Genomic DNA, 21,019 nt, shown 5'->3' on the forward strand with positions numbered 1-21,019 from the left:
TTCACGTGTGGCAGCTATCAGCTGTTCGCAGATAACAACTGACGTCCTCGCCGAAGCACAGACTACGGACGTCGAACTACAAGAACTTCTTAAGGGCGGGTCCTCACTACAGCTGCAACAAGTCCCCATACCTGGATCGACGACGACTATCTACTGCGACAAGTCAACAGCCCGAAGAAGGCCTTACGTGCCCCTTTCCCATCGCCGTGGCCTCTTCAACCAGCTGCATAATCTCAGCCATCCCGGCATACGCTCCTCTACACGCCTCGTGGCCGACCGCTATGTCTGGCCCTCCATGCAGTGGGATTGCCGCACCTGGGCGCGCTCCTGCATTCAATGCTAGCGCGCCAAAGTCACCAGGCATGTAACTTCACCGCTCGGAGCATTCCCCCAGTCATGTGGTTGATTTCAACGCGTCCACCTTGATATCATAGGGCCCTTTCTCCTAGAGGGACCCTATCGCTACTGCCTCACCGCCATCAATCGGTATGTATACTCGATGGCCTCAAGCATGGCCCCTCGAGGGAATCACCGCGGAAGACGTCACCTCGGCCTTCTTCGCCGGCTGGATTGCTCGCTTCGGGCCGCCTCGCCGCGTCACCACCGACCATGGAAGACAGTTCAAATCGCACCTTTTCAGGCTCCACGGGTCGACCATCGGGTTCGAGTGCTCGAGGACCACCGGCTATCACCCTGCGCCAACGGGATGATTGAGCGTTTAAGCCGTCAGTTCAAAGCAGCCATGATGCGCCACCCGGACTCAACCTGACTCGAAGCCATCCCAGCCGTCGCCCTAGGTCTTCGCGCCACCTTCAAGCCGGACATTCAGGATACACCCGCAGAGCTCGTCTACGGGGAACCACTCCGTCTCCCAGGCGAATTCATTTCTGCACCGCCATCCACCACCGCGAAGTCAGATCCCAACGATTTCGTCGCCCGGCTCCGACGCACCATCGCTGCCCACCGCCCGTCACCGGCAGCTCACCACTGTAAGACTGCCCCTTTCGTCTTCACGGATCTGGCAACGTGCATGCACAGTTTTCTCCGCGACGACACCGTCCGCAGGCCTTTCCAGCCACCTTACACACGGACTGTACCCAGTTCTCCGTCGCGACGACAAAACCCTCACCCTGCGCGTTAACGGGAACGGCGTCAGCGTCTCTATCGACCGGCTGAAGCCAGACTACATCGATTTCGCCGAACCAGAAAATACCAGTGCACCCACAGGCGTCCATCCACGACCCCCGACATCGCAGCCTGCTTCTTTCAGTACACGGTATGGACGTCGGATACGCTGCACAGATTTTTACAAGCCCTGAGGGCTCTCCACTCCGCACACACTCTGCGCACATTTCCGCGCAGCCTCCGCCTTGTTATCATCCGGCCCAGCGTATAGTACGGCCACACGCTGGACTGCGTTCCCGATAAAACACAGCGCCACCGCTGCGTCACCCGAGGCATGCGTCACCGACAGTGGCTACAAAAACAGGCTGCCCGGCTGAGAAGGTAGCTAGTCTACCTTCCGCTACCGAAACGAGCGTAGCGTCGGTATGCTCGTCCGCTGCCATCGGCAATCGAATAAACCCTTGTTACGTTTTTATGTTGCGATTTGTCCTTCGGTAGAAACGACATCCCACAGTATAATAAGTACAATCGCCGCCTCTCACTCTTCAGTGAGCTTCTCTGCCTCCCGCACTTCATCAGACAGTAAGTCAGGGGAGTGAGTTCCTGATCGGAAAGATCATGCAAAATGGACCAGCGCACTCTGTATGGGGACCTCGGGCCGTTTTGTACTTCGCATGTTTATGAGCGTCACCTTTAACTTACATTACAGTAATGGGTGCAGTAACTTATTCCCGCATGTTAGGCGGGCCTGAATCTATAGTGATCGTGACGTGGTTGATTGAAAGGCGGCAGCTATCGCTGCTTTTGAAGTGTCCACTTCTGTTCGTCCTTGTTTTTTTCGCAACTGCGCGTGTCAGGCAGTATCCGAAAGGCCGCTTGCATGTGACAGCGGCAGTGTGTTTTAGAAGCGATTGGCTTTGTTGGATGAGGTGGCGCAGGAGAGACTACATGCGGGCTGTACCAAGCGCACCATTGAAGCGCTTACAGAGCGAGTTCCACTTGTTCCCAGTTCAATTCTTCCGCTTTCGCTGCCTGCTGGATAAGATGCACTGCTTGAGCTTCCGATTGTGTCGTTGGCGACGCTAACGTTCGGTAACACCGCGCTACCTTGACCCAGAATTAGGCGCCAACGTCTCATTGCATTTGCATATGAATAAAAAAGAGAAAAGAAGGACTACAATTAAAATGAAAAGAAATAGAAAAATGAAGGAAGACAGAACTTCGGACAGAAAGAAATAAAGAAGGAAAAACAGAGAGACGCAAAGAAAGGTTGATAGAAAGAAAGGACGGATGCAGGCAGTGACACGGTGCTCTACCGTTGTCACTCCTCGCGGCAAGCACTGAGCCGGCCCTTCTCCATATTTCCTGGCATCGGCGTGGAGTGCTGCCACAAAGTGCATCCTTTCGTGCCAAGAGCAAACTCCGCAGGGAGCAGTCGCCCTCCGCTCGCTCTGCCAGCGCTGCAATTGATTGGATATGCGTGTTTGCGCATGGCGTGTGTGTGCCAGCAGCGAGGACAGCGTCGCCCCGCGGAGAGCGGTGAACGATTGTTCTTTGGCCGGCGACCACGAGGTGACGACCGACCGAATGTAATGTTTGCACGCGATGACGCGCTCGCAACGTCTGCTCGCTGTCGGCGGTCACCAAAGCGTGGGACTGTATTGATTCGCTGGATTCTTGGTAGAGCCTGACGCGAGTTGCATTGAGTAGCCTCCACTGCGTGCGTTACGCATACACTTCCGTGGCCAGGCTGGCGCCAATTGAAGCATCGGAGGCATCATCACCATCACTTGTTAACCCTTGAAGGCCCACAGGCAGGGCTGTTCAGCGGTGAAACTTACGTACACAAACAGCGAGATAGGCAGTACTGCCAAAAGAAGGAGGGGCGTTGTGGGTGAAATCTTCATTAATATAATTACCGAGTAAAGAATTCGAGCAAGCACTCATGTTTGTGAACCGTGCGACCAATTCAGAGGCTCTAAAGTTTTTTTTTTGCACCAAGTCGCGGCAGTTTGTATATTTTTAATACTCCCAAACATTTACTTGTTATTAAAATTCTGATTTTCGTGAAAGGTCACCACTTACTCTGATTTCTCAATTAAAACAGGATAGTTCGATGCGTGATTCCAGGAGCAGCTTTCGTTTACAAACAGGTGCAAATACAAATGCCCAGTTTCAGTCATTTTATTCTAAAGCGAGATCGCACAGGGAACGTGCGTCTGCGTAGGAGCTTTAAGGAATTATAAGTACAGGCGTGCGAGCAGTCTCAGTGTATGTGGACCCCTGGATCGTACCGTCAAGGCAGGCATTAAGAAGAGGGTGCAAAGCGCAGGGAATAAAAAATTAACTTGTTTAGTCTAGCTCTCGCTGAATTTAGCTATTTTACCAACAAAATTAAACTCTGAAATGTTTGCTTCTTGCTTCGAATAATCTATAAACGGCGACTGCAGTGGTAACAGTATAGGTTATGACAGCTGGCAGCTCAAATTCGATGTCACTAGAAAAATGTGAAGTACGTCAAAGCATTGAGAAACATATGTGAAAAAATCTGTAAGAAGGTCTGTAATAGAAGTGAGAATATATTTTATCTCCTTTGCTGTGACTACACTCGAATCGATGAGAAAGTCCCCATCAAAAGTTGGACGTTGCATATCCAACTTCGCATATGCTAACATAACGTGTTCTGAGAAAAGACAGCGTGTGCCTGGAAAATTAAAAGTAAATGGAACTTGTGCGGGCGTGCGCGAAAGGACAGCTTGCATTCCCGAGAAGGACAGTCGTAAGGCGTCCCTACTGGCGACGCGCGCCGCTCAGCAACTCGTGTAGCTTTCCATAAACAATCCTGTTGCGGACTCGCGGGTTATTCTTGTTTTTTGATTATCTGCCATGCATTTCCCCCGCTCGCAAAGAGCGATTTGAGAACGAGCGAGCCCACTGCGATAGAGAGAAAAAAAAAACTTCCGCAATCCGGCGACCACTACGCGTCCTCCGCGCGCGATCCTGCCTTAGCAAAAGCCGCGCCGCTCCGAGTCCGTTTCCAGAGGAGAAAAAGAAAGGGGGGTGCATGAAATCATTGCTCCCGAACGTTGGCGTCTCTTCCCTCTGCTTTCCCTTCCTCCGGCAGCATCCCTTTTTCTCTCAACCAGCCGCGCACACGTCAGTCGGCTGTGCGCGCTCAGTGTGTCGTCGGGGTCGATATATCGACGCGTCTGAGGTCGCCCCCCACTTCCCCATCGCTCCGTTCCCCACCCCGGCTTCCCTACTTTCCTTTCCCGCCCGCTTAACTCCGTACCCGACCCAACCCGGGTCCCGGAGCCAAGTTGATAACTGCAAGAGTCTACGAGCCAAAAACGGTTCCCCCTTCCTCTTTCGTTTTCATCGAGCAAAGTCTTTCCTGCCTCCCCGCACTCCCACCCAATTCGCCCTCTTCTCCGTTCTGAGCCATCATTCCCTACTCCCTAACTCAATCTCGCTGCCCCCCCCCCCGTCCCCTCGCTCTCTGCCGCCCTCTCTTTTCCTCTATCCGCGCCCTCCCTGCCCATCCCACACCCTCATCTGTTCGTTCGAATCGCGCAAACAGTCCCAAGGGGCTTCGCGTTCCCCCGAAGTCTTCCTCAAAGACGCCCGATCCTCGGATCCTCAATTCGCCTTTCCCTGTCGCACTTCCACATTCGCCCCCCTTTTACTCTTCCCTTCTCGACCCTTCATCCCTTCGCGGTCCCAACTCCGCTACAGCCCATAAAGCTCCCCCTTTTCCCTACTGCCTTCCCGACATCGTTGAGATCATCTGCGTTTTGCCGCGACCGCGCGTCGCGTGTACGCAATTATGGATTGCGGAAGAGTAGGCCGCCGTCCTCTGGGGGGACTGGGAAAGAGAGAAAAAAGGAAAAAAAATATCTGCGCGCGGACCCGAAAGATATGAGGCCGGCGTGGCACAGACGGACTGTCCGTGGGCGCGCCCAAGATGACGTCGCCTTCGTCCTTCTGATCTCCCCAGCCCTCCCCGACTTTCCCTTTCCTTCCCATTTTCTCCCGATCCCACTCACGTCAGTGTGTGTGTGTGTGTGTGTGTGTGTGTGTGTGTGTGTGTGTGTGTGTGTGTGTGTGTGTGTGTGTGTGTGTGTGTGTGTGTGTGTGTGTGTGTGTGTGTGTGTGTGTGTGTGTGTGTGTGTGTGTGTGTGTGTGTGTGTGTGTGTGTGTGTGTGTGTGTGTGTGTGTGTGTGTGTGTGTGTGTGTGTGTGTTCGCTCGGTGGGAAATTGACGCAGGAGCTTCTGTGCGGGAATTATCTTGACTCGGCGGGAAGCTGGGCCCCGATGCAGGGATCGGTAATTAATACATCGGATGGCGCGCGGCAGCGGTTTCGTGATTGACGCGCTCGTATTTACGCTGTTGCTCTCGCCTCTTGCAGGATGATGGGCCGTCAATCCCTCTGGCTTAAGTGAGACCTTTCGCCTTATGACGAGCTTGAGCTCACTAACTCGTCCTATTAACTTGTGTGGAAGCGAATTACGCTGGCGCTGTTCGAGCGGCACTGACTGCATCGCGTCGAACAGGGTCGCGACATGTGCCCACGAAAGGTGCTCAATACGTTTCACATCTAGGAAGTAAGACTTTGCTGTCACAACCACAGCGTTTAAGGGCCCTTTCTTTCGGTTGAGTGCCGTCGTCGTAGTAGTAGCAGCAGTAGTTGTCGGCGTGAGTGGAGGGTGGTTACCATGCTTACTACCTTCCCGTGTTACCGTGGTTACCAAGGGCGGTTCCTCTGGAAGGAGGCGGAGGGATGAACTGACGTCACCCCAACGCGCTATGGCAAGGCACCACTCTGAGTGGTAAGAACTCAGTGTCTTCCCGTACTGGAGCGTAGTTTCTCTACCTCGAAACTCATGTCACAGCTGTGACGACGTTCCTGAAATATATGCGCAGATTTGCTGTTCAGAATCATTAATTAGTCTAACACCTCGAACAAACCTCCTGCCATTTCTCAGATCACAAGGATTCTTTCATGACTATCAAGGAATGGTTGAAAAGTGCCGCCCGCTTGATAAAGTTGTATATCGGAAAAAAAAGAAGAGTGGTCAGTTTCATGCACACGCACACACACTCGCGCGCATGCGCGCGCGTGTTTGCGTGTGCGTGCGTGCGTGCGTGCGTGTGCGTGCGTGTGTGTGTGTGAAGGAAGCCAACAGTCACCGAAACCAAGGTGCAAAGGGGATGTTTCTATTATTTTTCAATTTCTAGTTTCTAGTGCTGATTAATGGAAGAATAATACTTCGATTAATCAGTCGCTTAAAGAAAATTTCTTATAAAGCAGCAGAAAAAACAACCATGCCGCCGGTGAGATCCGAACCCATGACCTCCGAATATTGAGTCCGGTGCTCTACCAACTGAGCTACGGCGACGATAATATCACCAAAAATTGAAAAACATAACAGGATTTAATTCACGACGTTTCGGCTGGAGGACCAGCCGAAACGTCGTGAATTAAATCCTGTTATGTTTTTCAATTTTTGGTGATTTTATAATATATTGACGAATCAGCTCCCAGAAATCACTTTTGGTATATATTTATTTATTTATTTATTTATTTACAATACTGCCAGTCCCATCAGGGACCATAGCAGGTGGGCGAACAAAAATGACAAACATGATAAAAATTTGAACCGTGCACTTTGGAATACAAATCAAACACACGTGAACAGAAAGGAACAAGAAAAATACAAGAAAAGGTAAACATTAGCAAGGAAAAAGAAAAATACATGTCTAGGAGTCGGGTAGAGCATATATATATATATATATATATATATATATATATATATATATATATATATATATATATATATATATATATATATATAACAAACGTATTTGGTTGATAGAAGCAAAATGCAAAGTTGTGAAACGCTTCAGTTAGCCATAGATTTATTTTGAGTCAACGTTTCGGACAGAGCCTATATATATAGGTCAACTTCTCTAAGAGATTTTATATCGACGTTTCGACCAACTCCGACAATAAATGTGTCCTTAAGAAGTGCCTACTTCACATAACCTTTTCCCTGCGGAAGCCAACGGAACCTACTTTCTTAATTGTTATTGTAATTGTTATTGTGCTAAATACACAGTGCACCCATAAATCGCTATCATTAAGATCTGGATTCGCAGAAATTAATTTTTTTTCCACAGAGTCGCTTTCCATTTACTTTGCCGGCGGGCGTGCATATATGCTGGTCGTTCTGAAACTCTTTTATCTCAATATATCGCTAAAATAGCATACCTAAATAGCTGTTCCTGAATCTCGCGTTTGTAAGTGGTATGCATACTGTGAATTATTTTCGAGGAATCTGAAACATGTTACAATCAGTTGAGAGTTTAGAATGTCCTCTTTCTGTGAAGCGCATGGTTACATGCATTATGCGGTTACGTTTTTATTATCCGGTGTCGGGTCTCCCATTGTGCGGTCCTCAGCTGTACTCTCTATTACTGTCTAGTCTCCCGCACCCCAGTCACCCCTCTGTGCTCATTTTTCTTCCACATCATCATGGCCGCCGCGGTGTCTTACTGGTTACGGCACTCGGCTGCTGACCCGAAAGACGCGGGCTCGATCCCGGCCGCGGCGGTCGAATCTCGATGGAGGCGAAATTCTAGTGGCCCGTGTACTGTGCGATGTCAGTGCAAGTTAAAGAACCCCAGGTGGTCGAAATTTCCGGAGCCCTCCACTATACAGCGTCCCTCGTAGCGAGAGTCGCTTTGGGACGCCCTCCATAAACCAAACCAAACCCAATTAAACCGCATCATCATGACAGGAAAACAGCTGAGAGCCAGATTATTTATATCTACGAGCAGGGGGCCTGTATGGGATCTTCATTAAGGGAAGTGGAACGACAAGGAATCTATGGCGTAAAGGAACATTATACTGCGCATTGCTTGCAGCGAAGCAATACAGCAAAGCAATACAAGTTTTTGCCGTACCGTCCCTAACCTGCGGCGACGCGCTTCAGCCAGTCTTCAAAAGTCTTAAAGTCAGAAGTGTGATGGCCACAGCGTTCAGCTGCAGCGAAATGAATGTTCCTAGAATGCTCCGTGTAGCGGATCTTTGAAAACACAAGCCAAGCAGGAAGCTTCAAGCAGAAGCCTTCTGCTAGCATTTCAAGGTCATTTGGTATTTGATAGTGCCGTAGCGGCTCTGTTATGCAGCTCAAATGAAAAACCACTGCCCTTAAGACTTTTGAACAAGACTGTACTCTCCCTTACTAAACGTGTTTGCCCACTTGGGTGACCGTATATTAATGCGAAAGCATTATATGTGGCATTAGCACTAATGCCGGTGTCCGCCGTCTAAGGCACGAAATTCGGAGGATGTCAGAACGCCGGTGTACGATGTCACAACACATGTAACCGAACATGTACAGTCACGAATGGTGAAACTTGACGTACTATGACTTATGAAATTCATGACTCGTAGTCATGGTAGTGACTCATGACTCGCAGCCAATCTGCAACGTATGACATAGGGCTTTGCAGTTAACGCAAGGTGTATGGAGCTAGTGCAAAGTATGCACAGTCATGACGCGTAGTCATAGTCGTGACTCATATTTATTCTGCAACATAGCTTGACATAGCACTTCGATGCTTTCGCATTCTCACAGGTAAGCAGCCGTAAGTGTCGCTGCCGCATTGTTTTCATTAAAAGAGCCCCTCTCGATCTCGCGCGCGGACGCCAAGTTGAGGGGTTATTTCTGTACACGCGACGGCTACGATGCGCGTCTAACCTGTTCTTTATTGCACGTCTTGTACTCTATGCCTTTCGGCTGTCTTCGCGCTGCTGTAACCATGGACGAATTAGTGCAAGTCGGCCGCCTCCCGTCCCGTATTGGTGAGATAGAGTGTGAGATGAGATAGAGATAGAGTAATCGAGGCAATATAACAAGCCTGAAGAAAAAAGACATTACAGCAGACAGCGGAGACAAGCATTATATATCACCGCATTAAGAAAACTGATGAAGAAATACAGAAAATTGAAAAAGCGCAATGAAGGAACAACGCAAGCACATAATGATTAGCTCGTGATGCGTAAGCGTATACTGGTAAGTTCTTCAAACTTATTTAGATTCCATTTGGAAGCAGTGACTGGTGGCATTGCTTTCCGTTCCGTTGTTCTGCGCGGTATGACAAAAAAAAACAGCTCTATCTTGCTTCTTGCTTGAAAGAACTACGCTACCTAAGACTTCCTCAGAATTGTAGTACTAGTGCGTAAGTATTAATCCGATGGCTACCAACCCAAGCAAATTCGTCCGCTGTCTGTTTGCCTAGCGCGAGCGCTCCTTCCCGAGGCACTGCCAGCTCTTCGTCTTCTTCTACGTGGCAATAGTCGGGTGGTCATGAATCGACCAAAATCGCGTCTTGCCTGTCCTCAGCTGGCCTATACTCGAGCGCTCCGTCCCGCGGCATTGCCCGCTGACCGTCATCTTTTACGTACCAAAAAGCCGTGCTTTCGCACTGATTCGAATGTAGTAAACATTTTCTGTATCGTTTTTTATTATTAAGGCGAAATAATTAGAAACCAAATAGATGGAAGAACAACTAAAGTTACAGGCTCCCAAATGCCGCCATAGGCGAGCAACAGCTGCCGAAGGTAAATCGGACCGAATGGTTGAGTGGGGAAAAAAGTGAAGAAAGCAGTGAAAGAAGAACTCGGACTGTCGCGCTTTCACTGGGCGAAATAGCAGACACCTTTAGCATACCGTGTACCATGTTACCGTCACCGTCACCGGAGTATCGGGAGCCCGCCCGCAGCCGATGAACACGCGTTGATTCGCCCGAAGCTGCAGGCTTGCGTGCAGCTGCCGGGTACCTCGTGCTATCTGGCGCCGTCAAGGCGACGCGCATGCGCATTGGATGCGTGAGGGCTCCCGGCATTGCGGTAAAGGTAATTGCAACGCGGTATACGGTATACTAAAGGTGTCTAGTAGGCACCTTTAGAATACTAGAGAGTTATAGCATATCGTTACCGTGTTTACGTTACCGTTTGCCGGTCCCGGCAAGCGACGTCTGCGCATGCGCCGCCATCTACCGGTCCGCAAACACTTTACGGAATCTCTTTTGCGTTGCGGAGAGTTAGCGTTCCCTTGTAAACAAACATGGCGGCGCCCTGCACGGCCGCTTCGGACCAAATACAGCACCGCCGTCGCGTTCTTCGGCGCCATTTCTCGCTATACATGAAGGCATTCGCTTTTAATTTGCAAACTCTCACTCATACGTTGAGGTTTGAGTAACAACTAGGCCATGTTTTTGAGATTACTTGCCGATTTTTGAGCAGTTAAGCCTGACCATATGTCGTGTACATAGCCAAATAGCAAAGCAACGACTAGAGTCACTAAATATTTATTGACTCTAGCAACGACTACACTGCAGCTCTTCAGTTTCGTGCCCGATTTAACATTTTTCTATATTTTCATTATTTTTTCCTCGAAAAAAAGACCGGTAATTCTCTTGCTATATTCGTCAGTAATTTCTGAAAATAAAAAAGTTTATCCGGCCCGGTGTTGGCGCGCTTTAACTTAGTGCCACTAGATGGCGCCACAGTATTCACATTTGATTAAAAAGGAGGAGAATAATGCCGTCCTGTTGAAGCGAATGGTGGGCGAGATTAAAGAAGAGCGGGAAAAGCGGACCCAGCTTGAAAAACAGGTTGAAGCGCTCAGGTCGCGGCCGGCTGGGCACCCCAGTTCGGAGAAGTGTCAGGTGGAGGACGAGGCTCGTCGATCGTACAGTGCTGTAGTGCAGCGAGCATTGAGTGAGAAAAATGCGAACGAAATGAAAAAGGTTAAAGCGGGCATGGAAACTCGCGACAATAGCGTACAGCGGCAGGAGAGTCAGCTAGAGCGATCCGGAGGCCAACAGATGGAATTAGGAAGCGAACGTTTGGGGCACAGGAGAGTTCTGGTGGTCGGGGACTCGAATGTAGCGAGGGTTGAGGGAGGCGTTCTGACGGCAGTGAAGGCAGACAGGCGGGTGCAGGTGGAGGCTCAGTCGGGAAAGTGCATGGTGGATGCAATGGCCAGAGCCCGGGAGGTGGTGGTGGGTAGCATGGATGGCGAACACCTTGTGGTCATCCATGCTGGTCTCAATGATGTACTGCAGGGGAGGAGCCAGAATCTTGAGACGCAGTTGGAGGTGGGGATGCGTAGGCTTAGAGAGGCATCTGAGAGTGTGCATGTGACCATATGCACAATCCCAGAGGTCCAGAGGCAGGCTCGCGAAACGGAAAGGAGGGTCGTGGAGACTAATCGGGCAATTAGGCTATTGAGTCGACGACTAAGATACGAGGTGATGGAGGTCAACAGGGAAGTGTACGAGGTTAGGCCCCACCCTTTTGCACAGGATGGCATCCACTACGGTGGTGCCACTGGCAAGAAGGTGGGTAGTAGGATAGGTCGCCAGGCAACAGCTTTTTTGGGGGGACCCAGAGCTCTGAAGGAACCAGTGTAGAGAAGGAAGAATTAAGATCAGACGGACAATGGAACCATAGGGGAAGAAAGAGACGCAAGCGCCAGGGCCAAGTTAATTCAGATATTGGTTTCATTAACATGCTAGGTGGCAGGAATAGACTGAAATGGGAGGAAATAGAAGAACAGTTAAGACAGGAGGAATTAATGGTATATGGTTTAGCGGAAACACATCTTAGAGACATGGAGCAACCACCCTGTAACCCAGACTACGCATGGGAATATTGCAATAGAACAGAGGGCAGCAGAAAGGGAGGTGGAATTGGGGCATTCATTCATAAAAGTATGAATTTTCAAAGGGTTAGACTGGGATGCAGGGAACATTTATGGCTAAAAGGAACAGTGGCAGGCAAGCAAACACTCCTTGGCTTTGTATACCTGTGGACAGGGGTTAATGCCAAAGAGGAAAACAGGAAAATGTTAGAATGTATTGCAAGCGACATTGATGAGCTAGGAGGACAGGGCGAGATAATTATATTAGGCGACATGAATGCACACATAGAAGACCTGGATGGGTACACGGATTCGACAGGAAGCATGCTGCAGGACATGTGTGACAGGCATGATTTAGTTGTATGCAACAGCACCGAGAAGTGTGAAGGGCTCATAACATGGGAGGCGGGGAGTCTGCACTCAACGATAGATTATGCACTAATGTCACAGAGGATGTATAACAGATTAGGGGTAATGAGCATAGATGAAGATGGTTCCAGAAGTCTAGGTAGTGACCACAAGCGTATCAAGTTGAGCTTCAGAAGAAAAAGCAATGTAGGACTGAATCAAGATAAACAATCAGGGGGAAATTTTTACTCAGAAAAGCAATTGGAAGTAGCAGCCAAACAAATCGAGAAAGTAATTTTTGAGGATAGTGAAACAGAATGGACTTATACCAAATTAACTCGATTACTGGAGCTAGAGCTAGCTAAGGTGGGAGTAAAGCTAAAAGGGAAAAGATGCAAACCCAAGAGTTGGTGGGATGAGGAGGTCAAGAGGGCAATAGAAAAGCGCAAGGAAGCATCCAGGGAACACAGATATTCCAAGAAGAGGGGGGAACCAAAACCCGAAGTAGACAGAAAATGGGATACCTTCATAAAGTGTAGAAGGGACGCATCCTATTTGATTAGTGAGAAAATTAGAAGAAAGGGTGCCCAATGGATGTCAAAAGTAAATAAAAAGGATAGAAAAGCAGCCCAAAAATTCTGGAAACATCTAAATGCAATGAGTAATAAAACTAGGCTAGAACAAAGGTTTATTGTTACAGATGAGGGTATTCGACTAGAAGGGGATGAAGCAATAAAACACATAGGAACAAGGATGACGGAAAAATTTTCAGCAAAGCACGTGGTACATAATTTATCGAAGGAGGATAGACCGGTTACAGCAATAGCTTCACTTGAGCAAGGAGAGTGGGAAAGGGCAGAGAAGAAGGTTCCTAGTGGCACATCAACAGGACCAGATGGTATCCCGATTATGTTGATAAAGAAGTTAGGACCAAAATCCAAGCAAACATTAATACAGGTAGTGAACAAAATGATAGTGGATGAGAAAGTCCCCGATGAATGGCGATTAAGTAGAATGAACATGATATATAAGGGAAAGGGGGACAAAGCAGACGTAAGTAACTATCGCCCCATAACAGTGACGTCTGTGGTTTACAGGGTGGTGATGCAAATTATAAAGGATAGACTGCAGGCTTGGGTGGAGAACGAGGGGGTGCTAGGGGAACTACAGAATGGGTTCCGGAAACAAAGGAGGTTGGAGGACAATCTATTTTCATTGACACAGTGTATAGAAATTGCGGAAAAGGAACATAGGCCCTTATTGCTAGCATTTCTGGATATTAGGGGAGCCTATGACAACGTTACTCAGGAGCATTTGTGGGACATATTGGGCACATTGGATGTGGAAAATGGAGTAATTAATCTTTTAAAAGATATATATAGAGGTAACAGAGTGCTCATAAAATGGGAAAAAAATGTATCAGGGCCTGTAGAGATACAGCGGGGGCTTAGACAAGGATGTCCTCTGTCCCCTTTATTGTTCATGTTGTACCTGCAAGGTTTGGAGGCCAAGCTAGAGGGGAGCGGACTAGGTTTCAACCTATCTTTTTTCAAGCAAGGGGAATTGATTAAACAGACATTACCGGGACTAATATATGCGGACGATATAGTGATAATGGCTGACAACAAGGAAGACCTGCAGAAGTTGTTAGACATATGCAGTACAGAGGGAGATAGATTAGGCTTCAAGTATAGTAAGGAAAAATCTGCAGTCATGACATTTAATGAAGAGGGCGGCGAGCATAGAATACAGGAGTTCGTGCTAAAGGTAGTGAATGAGTACAAGTATCTTGGGGTGTGGATAAATAACAGTGTTGAGTATCTGACAGAGCATGAAAAATATGTAATGAATAAAGCTAGTAGGAATGCAGCTGTCATGAAAAATAGGGCACTGTGGAATTACAATAGGTATGAGGTGGTAAGAGGGATCTGGAAAGGGGTGATGGTCCCTAGCCTGACATTCGGGAATGCGGTCCTGTGTATGAGGCCAGATGTTCAAGCAAGGCTGGAAATTAGGCAACGGGGAGTAGGGAGGTTAGCTTTGGGAGCACATGGCAATACACCAAATCAGGGGGTACAGGGTGATATGGGATGGGCGTCTTTCGAGAGCAGAGAGGCTAGCAGTAAGATAGCATTTGAGGAACGATTGAGAAGGATGGAGGAAAAGCGGTGGGCTAGGAAAGTTTTCAGATACCTGTATATAAAGAATGTTGACACGAAATGGAGAAAGCGAACTAGAAAATTGACAAGCAAATATCTGGACAGCAGTAAGGGGGCAAATCAGCAATTATCGGTTAAGAAAAAGGTTAAAGGAACAGAGAGAGCTTTGTGGAAAACAGGGATGCTGACGAAATCGGCACTAGAAACATACCGGACCTTTAAACAGGAAATTGTCAAAGAAAATATCTATGATAATTGTAGGGGAAGTTCTTTGTTGTTTGAGGCCAGGACTGGAGTTTTGCGGACTAAGAAGTATAGAGTCAGGTACCAGGAGATAGACACTTTGTGCATTGCGTGCGGAGAGGAGGAGGAAACGGCTGAACACTTGATACTTTTCTGTAAAGGGCTTCACCCTACAGTGGAAGGCAGCGGGGCTGACTTACCCAAGGCATTGGGGTTTAGGGATAGTGAAGGGAAAGTGGATTTTAAGAGGTTAGAAGTAACCAAGCGAAGGTTATCTGATTGGTGGCTAAAAGCAAGACAGGAGTAAAATTTCACAAGACATGGCTAGGTGGCTTGAGCCACCGCCCGATGTAAAGGGTTCAGCCGTATCCATCCATCCATCCATCCAAACACATAAGCGACGTTGCGGCACGGCGAACAGGTGTCGTAGTTGTGCTTTTTTTTTACAGCGCTCGCAACGCAACGCGCGCTGTGTATGCAAGCTTACTGAGGTCTACGTAGTGAAATTGTCTACTGGCCAGGGTAGGCAAATGTGTCTAGCTTAACGGGCACATTTCAAAAGCCGCTGAGGCGGCTGTTAGCTGAAGTGTAGTCGGTACGTCTTTATATGCAGAGAAAAAGATTATTAAAGCGTAGTATTTCACTTCATAGAAATGATTGCAACGCATCCGTACTTTTTATCATTAAAAACTGGGCATCTGCCATCATCCTCATTCGTTTTAGCCTTACGGTAACTTGTTACAGGAGAGACGGTACGCTAAACGTCTTCTGGCGTGCGCCGCGCTAACCGGAAAATCCGACGTCCGGTAACACGGTAAACGGTAGCGTAAACACGGTAACGATATTCTATAACTCTCTACTGTGTACTCTGTTAACGTTGTGGTTACCGGAGTACTGGGAGCCGTCGCGCTGTTAGTGCGCATGCGCAGATCGCCTTGAGGCCGCCAGATGGCGCCAGGTACCCGGCAGCCACGCGCAAGCCTGCAGCTTCGAAACGAATCAGCGCGTGCTCACTGGCGGTGGGCGGGCTATTGGTACTCCGGTAAGGATGGCACGGCACACGGTATGCTAAAGGTGTCTAGTGACAGCGATCGCAACAGAAACGTTCCGTACGAGTCGTACGTCTGAAACCATGGCGGTAAGGAATCTGTATGTCAAAGATGTACGGCAACCCATGCACTTTACGTATTTCTTGTTTCATGGTCTCCATATCCTTTCCTTGTGGTTTTCATGTTATGTGTATTCAGACCACACGGAGTGGGTATGCAGTTCCACTTCTCCGTATACTTTGTTCTTTGTGCGGATAGACACTGTTTGGCACGCATGATTTCTACCTGAGCACTAAGAAAAATTTATCGAATTGTTGGAAAGATCATGGGGAACGTTTCGCTGACGATATGTGCACCAAGACTCCAGCTTAAAGCGCCTACTCTGCAGCTTATGTGGATCATGCTACCACAGCTGCGGCATTCTGTTGGCGATTTTCATGAAATCGACGCCACGCTGGGGCGGTGGCGTGAACTAGTCTAAGAAGGATCGAGGCGCGCGAAGCCATTCGTTAGGTCTGTTCTGAGTGCTTCGTCGGCGCACTCAGATGTTGCTGCTGCCGCCATAGTACTCCTATAAAAGTATACGTTAGGAGCTCTGACGCATGAATATTTGCGCGCAAATGAAATAGCAAAGTCGCTGTCATCTCAGGATTTTTTTTTATTTTTGTGCCCAAAATACAGAGACACCATGGAAACAAGAAGCCATCCCGCTGGAGTGGAGCGCTTGCAGAAATATGACAGCGCAGGTCTTTTAGGCACTGAGCCGATAATTAAAAAAAGACGGTTTATTTTTAATAAAACGGCCTAAGTAAATACGAAGACGAACGGGCACACTGCAAAAGCGAAGAGTTTGTTCCCTGACTTTCTGTGTAATTTTGTTTAGAAGGCAGCGCACAAAAACGGACGAGGGACGGAGTAGGGGACAAAAAAGAAAGACGTTCACGAGCGCTACTACTAACTGTTTAGTCATGCTGTAGTACAGGGGACATATAAGAAGGAAATGACGAGCATGCGCGTAATGACCATCCTATAATGCGGCATGCGTCTATAGAGAAAGTGCTTTGCTATCCACAGAAAGTGCGGTGGAGGGATGTGAGGGTGTCTTTAGAAGTACAATTCATTCTGATAGCTTGTGCACTTTGTTATAGCCCCATGCCTTCGCTATGACTGGGAACAGTCAGTGACACGGGCGGATGATAAGAATGAAATAAAATCAAATGCAAAGAATTGTGTCATAGCAGAGTTAGTTTCATTATATGCCTTCCATAAACTATACTTACAAACTGTGAGCATAATGCGCTGTTAAGGTTTAGTTGGTTTGGTTTATAGGGGTTTAACGTCCCAAAGCAACTCAGGTTATGAGAGACGCCGTAGTGAAGGGCTCCGGAAATTTCGATCACCTGGGGTTCTTTAACGTGCACTGACATCGCACAGCACACAGGCCTCCAGAATTTCGCCTCCATCGAAATTCGACCGCCGCGGCCGGGATCGAACCCGCGTCTTTCGGGCCGGCAGCCGAGCGCCATAACCACTCAGCCACCGCGACGGCTAAATGCGCTGTTAACCGCTCCGAGAAATAAGTGCGCAGAAAATGGAAACGCACATTTATCTCTTTCCATCTGTACAGAGAGTTAGAAAGCTATTTTCATACTAAATATACCGCGTCGTAAACATAAATATTGCCACGAATCTGCGCAGTGCTAGCTTGTTCATTCTTCAGGGCTGCCGACACTCCGATTTATCGCTTTGTTTCCAATGCAAGACGTGACCAGATTTATCTCGACTGATCGTATCCAGGCGAAGCTGATTCTACGTCGTTCCAGAATGTTCTTGTATATTTGCACACTTTTTCTCGGAAGTTTGCTATCAGTTTTAAATTGAGCACGGCCGAGAGCAGCGGGCATTCTGCTCGACGACCGCCTAGCACGGTTGCTCTACGCCGCCGCCGACTGATCCAGTCCATTGTGGGCGCAAGTCAGTCCAAATAAAGAGTTTTGTTTAGACGCCATTTTCGCTGCCTTTCTGATTTCCGGATTGCAGTCACACCTGCGTGACAATATTGATGCGTTAGCATTAGAAGCCTCATCGAGAAGATGTGTCGTGGGAAGCTAAGTGTGGTGATTGGTTGGAGGGAAGGGACGTTACCAGACTGGAGCATTCCCATTGGCTGGGGGAAAGTAACTTAACCAGACCGGAAGTGACATCATGTTGGCAAAATCAACAGCTGCTAACACTATCTCATTGCCAACTCATGTTAAAGGTATGTGTCCCTGTCAGTTTTTTTGAAGCACAAGAGAGGGGACCATTATCAGTTAAAATTCATGAGAGTGACTGGCAAATTTCTCTACTTTATCTTCTGCGCAAGTAATGACAGTCGCTGGGCCTTGCTTACTTCTAGTGCTAAATGTGGCAGATTGCACTTAAAGCACTGCCATTCACCCGTTGTACGAGAGTCTTCATAGTTGACGTCAATGAGTTTGAATTCTCGCCATAGAGCGCGTCCACCGCCTACCAGTCCGCTTTCAAGTCGGTAATTTTCACGCGCCAGGCAGCGATTTCTTCCTCGTCTCTTGTTTACTCCTATACACACTCTACAAACAAAAAACTGATTCATCCGTCGACAACCATCAACAAACAAGCGTTAGTTTTTCGGAAAATTTTAAAATAACCGCGATTCTGCCTAGGCTGCCCACAAGCGGAGTGCACCGTAATGGCGCCATTTTGGGTTTTTGAGACCCCCTCCCCCCCCTCGTCTAGCTCGCGAAAATCGCATGTAGATCTTTCCAATCTTGGCCCCGTTACATAGCTCGCCAGAAGGCTGTTCAGGATATGCTTGTTCCGGTTACACACACAAGACGAGCAAGCAATAAACGCCCAGGGAACGCTGACAGCGCGAGGGGCCCAAAGAGTTGCGGCAAACAATACGACGTCACCCAGGTCTGAACGTTTTACAGAAAGCCTTCATACCGTTACGCGCAGTTGCGTTATAAGGCTGGTCTATTTCGCCAAAGCTGTCTTTGGTGCCGTTTTTCGGGAGTTGGGAACTACGTTGGGAGCTTTTGCATCCAAAAACGCCCCCCCCCCTCCCCCCGTAGGGCGTTTCCTTCACTGATGCCGTTGAATGCAGAAAACTCCTTCGTGAGGCTTTCGCTGTAAAAGATAGCTCTTTCAGAGCGAAGAAATTGCTGCGGTAGATGTACCGGCTCTGTACCCTCCCCATGTGTTACTAGTATCTCCTATGATAATACAGTGAAGAAAAAAAATCCGAGAGGGAAAAAAATCCTGTCAAGCAGAACACCTACACAGAAAAAAAGACATGAACTTTGTGTTCTCAAGAAGCTTCAGCACCGCTGCGAAGAATCCGTTACAGCTCCGACAAAGTCGAGCACGTTTCTAGTACACCTGCTCCTCGTGTTCTGTGAGGTGATGGTGTGGCGGAGAAGGGGGAAAGCTGAAAAAATAAAGGATGTCTCCTTTTTTATAGGTAGAAAATGGGGCTGCATGCGTAGAGGTTTGTGCGGCGGGTCTCCTTTTTCTTCCGTGGTAATTTTTTTTTAAGAGCCGTGGCACAGCACGTTCGGGAATTTTTCTTTTCTAGTTTTCTCTAGAACGTGACTCCAGTCGCGGAGACGATCACGTTCCTACGGGGACTATCTCGATCACGTACTTTTTATCCGGACCTGCTAATTGGAACGTCTCGATCACGTACTTTTTGTCCGGACCTGATAATTGGAACGTCTCGATCACAAAAAAAAATGATCTCTTGGTCACTGGCTCCCGCTTTTCTTTGCTAAGGGTAGCAGAGTTGATACATATCGCACAGCGGTAGGCAAGTTTATTTATTTACAAATACTACTGTTCCATGAATTGGGACGTTGAAGGAGTGATTCAGGAGGATTCATATCGATCTATAATAAGAAAGTGCATCATGATTACAAATGTGACTGGCAAAATTTACACAGAAAACAGTACAGTATCAAAAGAAAATACATGAGTAGGTACTTCTCGCACAATTTGACATCTCACGTAATGTGCCATCTAAATCGTTTCATTATTCGACCGTGAAAGGAAAAAAAAAGGAAAATTTGAAGCTTTCTATAAACGGCTGGTACGGGCTGGTACGACGAGTGACACGTGCTGAAGAACTGGCGAAAGGAAAGCGGGCGTAAACATAAATACGCTTACTGTATTTACCCTAGTTACCATTTACCGTATTTACTCGCATATAAGTCTATGGTTGTACCATAAGCTTCCAATGCGAAACTCGCAGTGCTACTTAGTTTCTAGTTAGCAGCTCGTCCACAGCGATCGCTGTGACACCTTTCAGAGCATGGCTGGTGTGATGAGCACGGTACTTGGTTCTGCGACACGAAGGTGTCGACTGAGCTTTTTCATCACGCCGCTGCTCTGAAGCGCCACATGGGGGCAAATATAAGTTTACGAGAGTCGGTAAATTACAGCGTTCTTGTGAAAAAAGGGCACTTTCACTACGTTCACTCAAAGCGGAGCTTCGCTTAGGAAAGGTAGAAAAAATAAAGGGAGGTGTCGCCGCCAACGGCGGTTTTTGAAAGCAAACAGCAGTGTGGCAAGATATATTTTGGCACGCGGATCCCTGAGGCTAGGTTGGACCGCTATTCACACGCTAGTGGTGATCCCGGGGTACCTTTAATCATCGACATCACAGGTTTGAATGGAATGGTGCGAACATTTTCGAATCCCATTTTCTCGGCATAAATTGGGCCATTTGCGGCCAGGCACACGTAAATATAGATGATAATAACCACATAATCCCTTTTACTAATAAAAACGGTGGATGAACTTGTTGTTAGTGTTCCAATAAAATGTTTTTAGCAGTAGTGAAAAAACGGCCGTGGCTTAGCTTGGTTAAGCCTGGTGATTGCGAAGCAATAGTGTGTTATTCTCGGATCAGCTGGTCGTATGGCTGGTGAACGACATCAACGTCGTTCACAAAGATTACATCTGTGCTTGTTTGGCTCATTTCAAACTGAAGTAGCATCCAGGCAGCTTCTTGGGCAGACATCTCGATGGCATTCAGCATGTGTACACCCAGTTTTCGCAACGCCTGTTCGTAAGACAGTTGAGCATCTGGGTCTTCGGCAATCACATTCTTAACGGTTCTGCTAAGAGACGATACACCGCGGTTAGCCTTATTCACGTACTCGACTACGTAGGCAGCGCAGGCATATACATCCAGAATGATTTGCAGATCCATGTTCGAGTTCAGCACTTCGGCTATCCAAGGATTGAAGGCTTTGATGTTACATTGGTCTAAATCTCGATTTAACAGCATGGTAGGCCGTGAAAGTCCAGTCCGGATAACCTTTTCGTACTACTCAAAGTCTTCAATGCCGTGCTGCT

At 48.0% G+C, this 21,019-nt stretch overlaps 1 protein-coding gene and 1 non-coding gene across 2 annotated transcripts in view; one reads left to right on the forward strand and one right to left on the reverse strand.

Annotated features, from left to right (window-relative positions):
* The window catches only part of LOC144110040 (glutamate receptor ionotropic, NMDA 2C-like), a 236,686-nt gene that overhangs the window by 61,816 nt on the left and 153,851 nt on the right, over nt 1-21,019 (forward strand). The window lies entirely within an intron of this gene.
* TRNAL-CAA (transfer RNA leucine (anticodon CAA)) lies at nt 6,453-6,525 on the reverse strand. The gene has a single exon. It is a non-coding gene; the product is annotated as a tRNA-Leu (tRNA).

Source organism: Amblyomma americanum, chromosome 11 (assembly GCF_052857255.1).
Source record: "Amblyomma americanum isolate KBUSLIRL-KWMA chromosome 11, ASM5285725v1, whole genome shotgun sequence".
NCBI classification, from domain to species: domain Eukaryota; kingdom Metazoa; phylum Arthropoda; class Arachnida; order Ixodida; family Ixodidae; genus Amblyomma; species Amblyomma americanum.